Here is an 11768-nt window from a genome sequence, read left to right on the forward strand (position 1 = left end):
TCCTGATGATCTTCCTGGTATCCCTCCCGCTCGTGAAGTCGAGTTTCGTATTGATCTTGTCCCTGGTGCTTCCCCCGTGGCTAAATCTCCTTACCGTCTTGCACCCGCTGAGATGCAAGAATTGGCCAGCCAACTTCAAGAGTTGACTGCTAAAGGATTCATTCGCCCTAGCTCTTCGCCCTGGGGTGCTCCGGTGTTGTTCGTTAAAAAGAAAGATGGATCGTTTCGCATGTGTATTGATTACCGCGAGTTGAACAAACTCACCATTAAAAACCGGTATCCTTTACCGCGTATTGACGACCTCTTTGATCAACTCCAAGGTGCCTCTTGTTTCTCGAAGATCGATCTCCGCTCTGGCTATCACCAGTTGCGCATCCGCGGTGAAGATGTTCCGAAGACTGCCTTTCGAACTCGTTATGGCCATTTTGAATTCTTGGTCATGTCCTTTGGTCTAACCAACGCACCCGCCGTTTTCATGGATCTAATGAATCGGGTGTGTAGGCCTTTCTTGGATAAATTCGTGATTGTGTTTATCGATGATGTTCTGGTGTATTCTAAGACCAAGGCCGAGCACGAGCAACATCTTCGGTTGGTGTTGCAAAAGCTTAGAGCTGAGCAACTCTATGCTAAGCTTTCCAAGTGTGAATTCTGGTCTGATGAAGTACAGTTTCTTGGTCATGTTGTAAACAAGATGGGTATTCATGTCGACCCATCCAAAATTGAAGCAATCAAGAACTGGATTACGCCATCCTCTCCTTCTGAGATCCGTTCCTTTCTGGGCTTAGCTGGTTACTACCGGCGATTTATTTCGAACTTCTCAAAGATCGCTTTGCCTTTAACAGCTCTAACGCACAAAGGTAAACCGTATATTTGGGGCTTGAAGCAAGAAGAAGCCTTTCTAACGCTCAAGCGTTTGTTGTGTGAAGCTCCTGTTCTTGCGCTACCTGAGGGTAATGATGATTTTGTCGTGTATTGCGATGCATCCAACCAAGGTCTCGGTTGTGTTCTTATGCAACGAGGCAAGGTTATCGCTTACGCATCAAGGCAACTTAAGGTTCACGAAAAGAATTATACAACTCACGACCTCGAACTTGGTGCAGTTGTTTTTGCCTTGAAGATCTGGAGACACTACCTTTATGGTACTAAGTGTATCCTTTACACTGACCATAAAAGCCTTCAGCATATCTTTGATCAGAAGGAACTTAACATGAGGCAACGCCGATGGAACGAACTCATCAGCGATTACGATTGTGAGATCCGGTATCATCCTGGTAAGGCTAATGTGGTAGCCGACGCGCTCAGCCGAAAACCCTGCCAGCTTAACTGTATTTTGCCGCGCACCCAGCTTCACTTCGCGCCGATTCAAAGCAACCTTGAATCGCGTATTCGTGACGCGCAGCGCGCATCCATCAGTAATGGTAACCTTCGCGCCGAGTTAGCGTGTGGCGCGGAAGCACTCTTTGTCCCTAATATGAGTGGAATTCTCTGCTATCTCAATCGCATCTGGATTCCCTTTGATGAGAATCTTCGTGCTGATATCCTGAGTGAAGCGCATAAATCTCGGTATTCTATTCATCCTGGCGCTGATAAGATGTACAAGGATTTGCGCATTACTTATTGGTGGCCCGGTATGAAGAAGGATATTGCTGTGTTCGTAGCTAGATGCCTGACTTGTTCTAAAGTAAAAGCTGAACACCAACGCCCATCTGGTTTGCTCGAACAACCAGAAATTCCTACGTGGAAATGGGAAGGTATAGCGATGGACTTTATTACCAAGTTACCTTTGACAGCAAGCAAACATGATAGCATTTGGGTAATAGTGGATCGTTTGACTAAGTCTGCTCACTTTCTGCCCATTCGTGAAAACTACCGTGTTGAGCAACTCGCGCAGCTTTATGTCAAGGAAATTGTCTGCCGCCATGGTACTCCTTTGAGCATCATATCCGATCGCGATGGCCGTTTTATATCTCGCTTTTGGAAATCTCTCCAATCTGCGCTAGGAACTCGCTTGGACATGAGTACGGCATATCATCCTCAGACTGACGGTCAGTCTGAGCGAACTATTCAAACTCTTGAGGATATGCTCCGATCTTGTGTTCTTGATTTTGGAGGTAATTGGGATTCACACCTGCCTTTGATTGAGTTCTCTTATAATAACAGCTATCATTCCAGTATCGGTATGGCCCCATTTGAAGCACTTTACGGTCGTAAGTGCCGCTCCCCGATCTGCTGGAGCGAAGTGGGTGAAACTCAAATCACAGGACCCGAACTTGTTCAAGAGACAACCGATAAAATCGCCAAGATCCGTGATCATCTGCTGACTGCCAGAAGCCGACAGAAGAGTTACGCAGATCGTAGACGGAAGCCTCTCGAATTTCAAGTTGGTGATCTTGTTCTCCTCAAAGTGTCGCCCTGGAAGGGTGTTGTCCGCTTTGGGAAGAAAGGTAAGCTTGCTCCTCGTTATGTTGGACCATTCAAGATTCTCGCGCGTGTGGGAAAAGTTGCCTACAGACTTGACCTGCCGCCCGCGCTCAGTAATGTGCATCCAACGTTCCATGTATCCAATCTCAAGAAGTGTTTAGCTGACGAGAACCTTCACATTCCACTTGATGAAGTTCAAGTTGATGAATCTATGCATTTCGTTGAGAAGCCTGTTGAGATTATGGATCGCGAGGTAAAGCAAACCAAGCGCAGTCGTATCCCTATCGTGAAAGTTCGCTGAGAGTCCAAGCGCGGAGCCGAGTTTACATGGGAAAGGGAAGATCAAATGAAGATCAAGTACCCGCACCTGTTCTCTGCGCAACCTACTTCGAGATAAATTTCGGGACGAAATTTCTTAAAGTATGGGAGACTGTGACATCTGCCCCGATCCGACCCGACCCAGGTACCCGTTTCTCTGACCCGATCTCTTTCTTTTATTATTTAATATATATTTATACTTATATTTTACTTTTAATAATAATATATAATTTCCTTCCCGTCCCTCTCCTTCTCTCTTTCCGCCTTCTTTTCCCTCTTGTCGCCGTCCCGCCCTTACGCCTTGTTTCCCTCTTTTTCTTCTAACTCGTTGCTTGTCCTTTGTTCCTTTCCGCCTAAGGTTGTCTGCGCAGCTCCACGCGCCAGACTCCCTTACAAGGAATCCTGCGTGAAGACCACCTGTTTCAGCGATACGCGAGATGAACTCTTCTCGCAGCGCGCTAAGAATTGTAATTCTTCTCGCAGCGCGCGAAGGACGGTAGTTCTTCCCGCGACGCGCTAAGGATTTGTAGTTCTTCTCGCGGCACGCTAAGAATCGTAGTTCATCCCTCGACGCGCGAAGAATTATAGTTCTTCCCGCGGCGCGCTAGGAATTTTAGTTCCTCCCGCGGCGCGCTAAGAAATATGATTCTTCCCGCGGCGCGCTTAGAAATATAGTTCTTTCCGCGACGCGTTAAGGTTAGTTCTGTCTGCCTTCGCGCTCGCGCTCTCTTGACCTTCTGTGTCTGCCTTAGCGCCTTAGCCTTCTCGCGCTAACCCTTTGAGTTTTCTTCTATTTAATCTAGCCGTTTGCTTTTGTGTTGTCTTATCTTTTGAGCTGTTGACCTAATCTGCTTTATGTCTGAAAAGTTACTTTCGGCGCAGCATGCGCACCAACCCCATTGGTTGACAGAAAAAGTGACTGACATAATCTTTTGAGAATCTGCTTTTGCCATGCTTGACCAGTACTTTTTCTGTCCTCTCCCATGCCTTTTCTCTTTTTCCCTGCTACCATATCTTTTGATATCTTTACTTTTCAGAACTTTTTACTGTTGATATCTTTTCTTTTACTTTTGGAGATCTTTTCTAGGGTTTGTGTCCCCTAGGGTTTGCCTATATATAGTACTATTTTCTTAACACTTCACACACTACACTTATTCTCTTCCTCCCTTTTTGCTCTCTGCCGTTGTTCTTCAGCCACCTCCCTCCTCTCTTGCCTCCGTCTTCCTCCCTGTTCTGCCCTGTTTTCCGGTAATATATTATATAACTTACTTGTTAATTATGCTAACTTATAATCAAGACTTAAAACCAATCATTAAAACAATAATCTTATTTATAGGTTAACTTGTGCTTGTTTAAAGTTGATTCTTGCTTTATCTTACACCGCACCGATTATCAAGTGAGTAATCTCGTACCTAATCCCTTTTTGCTTTTAATGTTTTGGGATGTTCATGTGTTCATACAAACTTAGAGTCTTAAACTTGTTTATGAACTTTAGTCGCGCAGTATCCCATGTGTTGAGGACGTAGACTTGGCTGTTTATTTGTATGTGTGGATCATTAACCGTCTTGTCGGTCTATTCCGCAGTTTTCATGGTACCATTAGATGAACACGGGAGAACTATCGTTTATGATTTTCTCTTTTGTTACACTTGCACAGTTAGTCTTGTTTGTGAGCTCAATTGTGAGCACTGGCAGTCTTGTCTCTTAGAGTTGGTCCCGATCTGATTACACCCTTGTTGAAGCCCAGACATACACATGTTGCGCGCAGATTTATTGTTATCTATGTATTGTATTAAACTTGATTTCTCACCAACACGCAAGTGTTTGACGTTTATTTTAACACATGTTCAGGTTTGCAGTAGCTGTTTTGGAGCTTGTGGACACGTAGGAAGTTTTCTTTATTTTTGACCTAGATTAAAATGTATCAAGACAAGTTATTGCTGTTCGAATATTATGATTTATAATATATTGATTTATGATGATTTATGTTATCTTATTTTTGCTTTGCGCGTGCGCGAATGAATGTATTTATTAAATATTGACACCCAATAGTGTCACGAGTAATGAAACAATATGTGGCGCCCCGATGTATAATCCGCCTTTGGTCGGGGTGTTACAATTACCAACGGAATTCCAACGGTAAATGCAATTAAAGATTAACAAGGGATTATACCAATGAACTTCCGAAGGTAAATGTATACATATGCGTAAGTGATATGTACTTAGAAACATGTGATGCATGTGTATGCGATATCTATATTTATATCTATGTGATACGTATACGATATGTATGTGCATGTATGTGTGTGTACATAATATGTATTTGTATGTGTATGTGACATGTATTTGATTTGTATATTTATGTGATATATATGTGTATGTGATATGTGTATGCTTATGCATATTGTAATATATATGTGATACATATGTGTATGTGATATATGATATGTTTATTATATGTATGTGTATATGTAAGTGTATCTGATACATATGTGTGCGCGCTATGTATATGTATTGTATGTATATATGTATGCATATATGTGATATGTATATGTACATGTATATGTATGCATAGGTATATGTTATATGTATATGTATATTGTAGAAAACTAGAGGGGGTGAATAGTTAGTATTGTTTTTTAATCCGGTTTTAACAAGCTAATGACTTTAGTAAACTCTTTTCACAACTTGTAATCATAAACACGAATAAGTAAAAAGTTACGGGTTAGAGATGACACAACCAGATTTATAAAGGTTCAATGAATGCTTACTAATTCATTCTACGTACACTCCCTGATCTTTGATTGAGGTTTTCATCACTAATCATCTCCCTAAAATGGTAGGGATCACCAATACAAAAGTCTCACTCTTAAAAGGAAGTGGTCAAATTCTTCACCAAGCACACCAAGTACTTATTCTTACAAATTCTTCTAATATCACTTTGTCAAGATAGTGAGTTTTCAGCTAACAACTAATTAACTCTATATCAAGATACAGTTCCCAGTCAAGATAGTGAGTTTTCAACTAACAACTAATTCACTCTATATCAAGATAAAGTTCCCAATCCAATCCAAAACAACACTATGTCAAGATAAAGTTCCCCTCTCAACTCACCAACCAATGATGATTCCTCACTTGTCAAAACACTAGAACAACCTCTAATGTTGACCCCTCAGATTACAAGTAAGATGGTTGGATGAGCTTAAAAAACCTCTTCTTTTCGCTCTACACTTTTAATATCCTCTCTATATAAATGAAGCTTGATTAGACTTGATATTATATGAGATTAACCTTGAAGTTTGTGTGTAATTATTATACAACAAAGGGATAAAGACTTAGTTTGAATAAGTCTTCTATTTATAGCCAAGTATGTAAGAGATAAGGCTAAGGGACTTATGGCTCATCGGTCACTTCAAGCGATCGTGGACGCCAAACCTACTTCATCTTGGTTTTACCAATATGAACGTTATGTGTGGTCATTGTCTTGATATCTTGGCATCTAATGTTGACCAACACATGTGAGAACTTGTGTAAATCTCTTCTCACTTCTCCAAACAATACAACCCAAATATTTCACCTATTTGGTTAAACATACTTTATAAACTTCAACCAAAGACTTAACCCATTGAACATTTGAGTTTGACTTGGTCTTTTGGTAGATTTGATTGTGCAATACATGAAGGAGATAGAAGACTTACCAAGAGTGGAATAAGTCTTTTAAATAATTGAAATTCAAATATTCTTTATATTTAAACAATTGTGTTTAAATATATAGTTTTATAAGCTTTTCTAAGTTTATAAAACAAACAACATATCTTAACAGTTGTTAATTAGTTTTAATTGATTATGTCACACCTTCACGTAGGGCCTAGGCGTGTGACCAATAGTTGGTACCTGTTTTGAAAATATATCAGAGTTTTAGCGTAAGTCTTTAGTTTATAATAAAATATTAATTTATGTTTTGAAACATTAGTTTATTTGTAAAATATAACAAAATATTTGATTTAATATAAAGCTTCTCGAATAATAAATATTCAAGAGTTTGATTTTCAAACCTTTGTTTTATTTATAAAACTTTGTTTAAATATTGTTTGCAATATTTTAATAATTTAAAATATTGAGCCATCTCTACCTTGCGAGCATCTATCTCCATGAGTTGGCTATAATTTCATGCTATCTGTGCTAACTTTATTTCCTGTAATATTTTTGGGGGAAAATACGTCAGCGATATGCTGGTGAATCATTGACTCTAAAAACATTTTATAAATCTTTATTTGACTGACAAGATAGTTTTCATGAAACACCCTCAGCAGAAACGTCTCTTATTTATGGGATTTGTACCACTTGCCATACACACACAATTACAGTTCTCCGGGAACTGACGCCCATTGGGAACTGACGCCCATTGGAGAACTTTTATTATGATCTCTAGTCTGCGGCCACGTAGCCTTGACTGATAGACTAGATTGATTATGTTTGGATCCAGACACATGTGTACTCGGTCTGAGTTGTTTTTATTTTCTATCTTGTATAAAACAGGGATCACGTAATCCCATAAATCTTTATTTGACTGTCTTTATTTAAGATAAACAACCCGTTTATCTTGACTGAAAAAGGTTTAACGTATTCACCTGTGACTGTCTGTTCTGAATGATGTGGTGATCTCGTTTGAAAACCTTTTGTGAATGAATGACTGATTGAATGATTGACCTATAATAAAATAGGTTTATATAAATACCCAGATCGTCTCTTAATCCGGCTATAGACCTTTAGTCTAGTTTTGATAGCTTAAAGCTTGATTGATCATTTGTTTGTATAAAATACTTTGGACATGAATCCTTTATCTTTATTGGCTAATCATGTGCCATGTTTCTTCTTCAAGAAGAAATGTCTATGATATGTTTCTTCTTCAAGAAGAAACGTCATTTTTCCATAACCTTTTGTAAAATCTCATGTTTCTAAATCATAAAGAAACACTAGTTTTTTACTATACTTCTTGTGGGTAAAGCTTATCTTTCTCATTATATTCTCATGTATGCGAATACTTGCATTTCTTATCCATAGAAGAAATTATATTTAGTTGTAGCCTTTGTTTTTGTATTTCTTAGTTATAAAGAAATTTTATTTATTTATTATAATTTGATCAAGGTCTAGGCTATAACCCTGGCTAAGGTCTAAGCCTTTGAAATAATAATATTTTATTTGGGCATAACCCTTACCTTGTTCGGCTTATTATTTTCTAGATTCTCGAGCAGCACTTCGACGCTTGCACGTATAATGAGAATCTTGATCAACAACTCCTCGACATGCAAATCGAGGCAACGTTTGGGGGTCGCGGGGTCGTGCACGTACTTCGAGGCAAAATGCCGGGTCGGCACGATTTACAAGGTCGTCACACGTTACGAGGTCGGCACGCAAAAAGAGGTCGCCGATCGTCGGGATTGTCGGTACGAACTTCGAGGTGTTGTCGGTATATGGTGCGGATTACGAAGTTATAATTTTTCGGGTTGGTGGCACGGAAATCGAGGTAGAGAGAGAAAGTATTTCTAGAGAGAGTGTGGGTTTTTGTTGTGCAAATGAAGGTGCCAAGCACCCCTATTTATAAGCTGAAAAACGAACCCATCGCGGTACGCGATGGTTGCTGAAAACCCTGTCGCGTATCGCGACGTAGGTTTGATGACTCACCGGTAGCGTCGCCACGTGGCGGACGCGGTGCCACGTGGCAAGACATGGTGCCACCATGTGACACGTGGTGGGACACGTGTCACCTCGACATGCCTTTATGCCACGTGGTGACACGTGTCCTGACTAGGGGTGTTAAAAACTATCCGAATCCGAATCCGTATCCGAATTATCCGACTATCCGTATCTGAACTATCCGAATTTTCGGATATCCGAATCCCGGATATCTGAAAATTCGGATTCGGATAGCAGTTTTCAGATTTTTCGTATATCCGAATTATCCGGTATTTTAATTTTAATTTTCTTTTAATTTTATTGTATATTATATATAATATAAACCTTATCTCTTAAAACACACACAACAAAAACACATAACACAGCAGCAGCCAAGCGCCTTTCTTCTCTTCATGTTTACACATTACCCCCCATTCCCTTCGTCCTTACTCCTCATGGCAGCCGCAGCAGCTGCACCACCGTTGCAGCAGCGCCACCATCCATCCCACCATCACGACAGCACCACCGGCGCCCGTCTCCGTCAGTCCCACCCTCACAATTTTTTTTTATTTCTTTTTCGGATATTCTGATATCCGAGATTCGGATATCCGAAGTTTCGGATTCGGATTCGGATAGTGATTTTCATTATCTGAAAGGTTCGGATATCCGGTTTTGGATATCCGAAAGTTCGGATATCTAGTTTTGAACAGCCCTAGTCCTGACACGTGTCAGCCTGTCAAACCTCGTCATCGCGATACGCGATGACGTTGGGTTTTGGTTCGTCGCGTATCGCCGACAGCCTGTTCTTGGGTTTTGAAACATACCCATCGCGATACGCGATGGGTTTCCTTCTGATCCGTCGCGTATCGCGATCGGACCGGAAAACAGAATTTTCTCTTTTAGTCCTTGGATTTTGAAATTTGGTATTTTTGGGTCCGAAATTTTCGTGATGTTACATCCTCCCCACCTTGGAATGAATCTCGTCCTCGAGATTCGTGGTGAGTGATTTCTTGCTTATTGATTTACAATCAGACTCTTTCTAATCTGATGCTTGAGCTTAACTTTAATCGTTTGCATGGTTTGCAATTTATAATTTGTTGTTAACTTATATCTTTGGGTGACATATTCAGTCAATAGTTGAGAATATCATAAGTAATTGTAAATTGCTAAGAACAGTGGCCAGTTGTGTTTAACTATTTACCTTATCTTTTGTATTCTAAACATTTACTGATGTTAACAAGATTGCTTCTTGGATTCAGTCTATCGAATCCTTTTAACTTACTCATCTTGATACCTTTCAAGATATTCATACTTGAGTAATAATATTCCTTTACTTTTTGATCTTGACAGATTCCTTCTGTTTATTTCTATCAATTATACTCTTGAACTTTAAATGTTCGGATAACTGATTTTCCTTGAGTAGACATGTTCTTATGTCTTAGTTCAATTTATTCCTTTCATCTTTCTTTAGATGATAGTTTCTTGTATTTAAAAAATTTTATTATCTCTTTTCCTTTGCGTGTAAGCATTCTTGTGTAAGACACTATCTATATGCTAATATCTTTCTTTATATACATTAGGAATTTAAATACCCTTATACGATTACAAAATTTCTCATTTTATAATGAGATTACAATCAGTTTACAAGAGTTAACTAAACTATTAGTTATTTCTAATGCCTTTGGATCTTGAACATTCAGTTGGCATACTCTTGTCTACTTCTATTCTTGGTTGGATGCATCTTGTATGTTTAACATATTAGCTTTTCCTTTCTTAGCACCACTTCCATTAGCGTTGTTTGTCTTATTCGGACATTCTGAGCTGAAGTGTCCGTTTTCTCCACAGCTAAAACATAAAACTGTTTTCCTTTCGCAATCGTCTTCCGAATGACCGAGTTTCTTGCAAAAGTTGCATGTGATCAATGGAGTATTTTTGGGAAAATTGGTTGGTCTTAAACATTTCCCGTGATGTCTCTTGCCACAGTTTTGGCAGATTGGTCTTGTATATTTAAAAGACCCTTCCTCCTTTTCTTTGCCTTTCTTTGATTTCTTTTCCTCAATTTCTTCTTTTTTTTTCTTTGTTATTCTTATCCTCTTCTTGATTTCTGATAAAACCATTCATAAGATAACTGGCTAATTCCATGGCTGAGTCAGCGGTTTGAGGCAAATGAGATCTTACCATATCTCTAATTTCCCGAGGTAAACCCCAAATGTAGCGGGTTACTTTGTTGGATTCGAGTATTACCAAGTGTGGTACCAATCTACAATACTCATGGAATTTAGTATTGTATTCCTTGAGATTAGTGCCTTCCACATTGAGGTTAAAAAACTTAGTTTGAATAAGATCAAATTCATGCATGGGAGAGAACTTTCGTAACACCAGTTCTTTGAATTCTTCCCACTATAATTGGTACATAGTTTCTCTACCCTTTGACATGATCAGGGTATTCCACCATTCCAAAGCTTCACCTCTAAAGTAGTGAGAGGAGTATTGAATCTTTTCGATCTCGGTACATTTGCTGATGATAACAATGGACTCGATTTCTTCAAGCCATCGTACAGCTGATATGGCACCTTTATCGCCATAGAATTCCTTTGGTCCAAATTCCTTGAAGTTCTTGAAACTACTGACTTGAATTACTAATTGTTTCTTGAATTTATGATTGAATTTGCTCTCAGAGTTGGAGCTATAAACACTTTCTTCATGATGAGAAGGTTTCTTATACGGATGAGTTCTCGATGATTTATTTGAATGTTTTATTTTATTTTTGTGTGACCCTTCTTTCATTGCATCGACGAAAGGAGTCATTGCGTTATGAATCATTTCTTGAATTTGAACAAGATACTGTGCAGGAATCTCTTGTTCAGGTTTTTCCATGTCCTTGTTGCTTCTATGAGTTGAAGCTTCATCATTATTCTCTTGATTGTTTGGGTTCGACATTCTGTGAACAGAATAGATTTTAGTATGAATGAAATTCTTACTTATATGTTAACGATAAAATCTTTGTTACAAGAGTGTCAATTCTAATTGATTTGTTTATAGAATGTTTAATTAAGTCTGTCGCTTTTCGAGTATATTTCTTTCTAATCTTTCTTGAGATTGTTCATCTCGTAATGACACAATCTAATTAATTATTCTTTGCTTTGAAATAATCGTTTGAAACGATAATTATATTATTTCCAAGTATTTTAATGACAAAAGTCGCTGGGGTTCTTGAGAGGCATCGATATTTTCTCGTTGCATATTCTTGAAATAGTTAGTACATACCTTGTGTACAAATAGACCCCAAGAATTTCTACAATTCTTATTTCTAGGTCATGTTTCATTTAATTCTTGCTAGTTATTTCAAGTAGC

At 39.0% G+C, this 11768-nt stretch overlaps 1 pseudogene; it reads right to left on the reverse strand.

The window, feature by feature from the left end:
* LOC143577890 (chitin elicitor receptor kinase 1-like) overlaps positions 1-11354 on the reverse strand; it is a 37705-nt pseudogene extending 26351 nt beyond the window's left edge.
* Positions 11355-11768: the final 414 nt, after the last annotated feature.

The sequence above is a fragment of the Bidens hawaiensis genome, unplaced genomic scaffold (assembly GCF_021521415.1).
Source record: "Bidens hawaiensis isolate Kalapana, Puna unplaced genomic scaffold, B.hawaiensis_p1.1 tig00028880_1, whole genome shotgun sequence".
NCBI lineage: Eukaryota > Viridiplantae > Streptophyta > Magnoliopsida > Asterales > Asteraceae > Bidens > Bidens hawaiensis.